The 2,153-nt window shown below is 44.9% G+C and overlaps 1 protein-coding gene across 1 annotated transcript in view; it reads right to left on the reverse strand.

The window, feature by feature from the left end:
- The window catches only part of LOC107120243 (sodium- and chloride-dependent betaine transporter-like), a 96,429-nt gene that overhangs the window by 37,670 nt on the left and 56,606 nt on the right, over window positions 1–2,153 (reverse strand). The window lies entirely within an intron of this gene.

Raw genomic sequence — 2,153 nt, forward strand, 5'->3', positions numbered from 1 at the left:
CTTTCCCTCCTCCTGTCACCCTCCATATCCTTCCCTTCCCTTCCTTCCTCCCTCCCACCTTTCTTCCACCTCTCTTTCCCACCCAACAACTAACCTTCCTTTTATCTGACCCACATCCTTGGTTATTTATTTACCTCATTTAGCCTTGCCTTTCTCCCAAACTGGGAACCCAAAGCAGCTACCATCATTCTCTACTCCATTTTATCCTCACAACAACCCTCTGAATAAGTTAGGCTGGGAATGTGTAACTGATCCCAGGGATCACCCAGTGAGATTCCACAGCAGAGTGAGAATTTGAACCTGGGTCTCCCAGAACTGAGTCGAAAGCTGTAATCACTAGACCACACTGGCTTTCATGGGATCACAGTGGTTGAACAGTAGCAAGGAGCCAGTCCTGAGTGAGTCATTCCAGTCATGTGCTGTTGAGTTTCCCAGTGGTTGCTGCCAGATGGGCTCTCCCTGAAAGGCCAAAACAGCCTCCAAAAAGACCTGCCTCCTCCCCCTGCCTTTTACTGACATAAACCAAGGTTTGAAGGCTGGTTGCCTAGCAACAGTCACTGAAGGCATCCATTTCTTAAAGCTACAGTTGCTGCTTCTGTTATTGGGGAACAGTGTATTTTTTAAAAAGATTTTGGATTTTTCTACAAATCTAGAGTTTTCTCAGGTTTGCAGAAAGATCTGTCTTGTTTGTCCGTGGCTCCAGTCCCTGGATTTAAAAACCCACAGATTTGCCCACACTGAGAATTAGATATATTGATTATTACAGAGATCAGCACCTTGCAGAACAACTGTGCAGAGAACGTACAACAATCCCAGAGAATCTTTGTGTTCTGCCACACATGTTAAGAAAATATGAAGAGGTCTACAGGATCAGACCAATGGTCCATCTAGTCCAGCATCCTGTTTTCCACAGTGGCTGTATAGATGTCCCTGGAAGGCTTACAAGCAGAACACAGAGGGGGAAAACCTCCCAATTACATTGCTTCCCCCCCCAGCAATTGTTATTTAGAGGTACACAGCCCCTGAATATGGAGGCTCCATTTCCACCATAGCTAATAGCAAAGGATGGACCCACCCTGCATTAATTTGTCTAACTCCCTTTAAAGCCAGCAGCCAGAGGTGCTGAGGCCTGCCATTTGGACAAACTGGAAGCAGCATGTGATTGGCAGTCTATGGCTGATTCTGCATTGGCTGCTCCCTCTGTTCCCACATTGGAACAGAAATTCCCCTCTGCACTGCATGCTGCTTTCACGTCCTTTGATCTCCGGATCTTCTTCGGACTGCATGCCACTTGGACTTTCCTTGATTATTGGGTTTTATGGTACCTTCTGCATAGATTTCTGGCTGTTTTATGGCAGTTCAGGGGCGACTTTGCAGTCAGTACGGCATTGCTCTGAGGTATTTGGATGTGGGTTTTAGCTTACTTTTTCCTCCCCCTGGAGAAAATGTGGAGCAAATGCCAGATGCAGAATTGTGTGGCTTGCAATGTCTAGCGCCCGAAACCAGCACTCCTAGCTTGCAAGAACTCCTCAGTTAAGAAGTGCTTTCAGTCATAGTGAGGCATAGAGAAAAGGAACAACCATGTATTCTCGATAATATCTCTTCATCTTTGAGGAATAGAAGCCTGAAATGTTGTTGTTGTTTTTTTAAAAAATCAGTAAACCATGTATTCTCAATAATATCTCTTCAACTTTGAGGAATATGTTGTTGTTGTTTTAAAAAATCAGTCCTATATCAGTGAAGCTCAAACCTACAACAAGGGATGGATTCTATTACGACGAGCTTAACAGAATCAGAAAACACACAGAAAGGTTTCTGTGATATATTCGAGATATTCCTGACCATGCATAGCAGATACGATAATGATGCTATTCCCTTTACAGGGCTCCTTTTTGCCAGGAACTCCGGCCTCTGGGGAGAGTCTGACGTTATCCATGAGACGCTCAAGCCAGCTCCCAGTAAATCAGAAGAGACGTTATCTTTCTCTTGCTTAATCATTTCCACTTAGGGCTCAGCAAAGCCATCTGTCAGGTGCTGAATATTTAATCGAAGCAGCCACTTTTGCGGTGCCTTAAGTGGTTGTGAACTGGCATGTCCATATTTTCAAATGCTCTGCCAAACAGCAGTGGTGGTTCTCCAGTGAGATTCCTGCT

This window comes from Gekko japonicus, unplaced genomic scaffold (assembly GCF_001447785.1).
Source record: "Gekko japonicus isolate JY-2015 unplaced genomic scaffold, Gekko_japonicus_V1.1 scaffold1229, whole genome shotgun sequence".
In the NCBI taxonomy this organism is placed as follows: Eukaryota; Metazoa; Chordata; class Lepidosauria; order Squamata; family Gekkonidae; genus Gekko; species Gekko japonicus.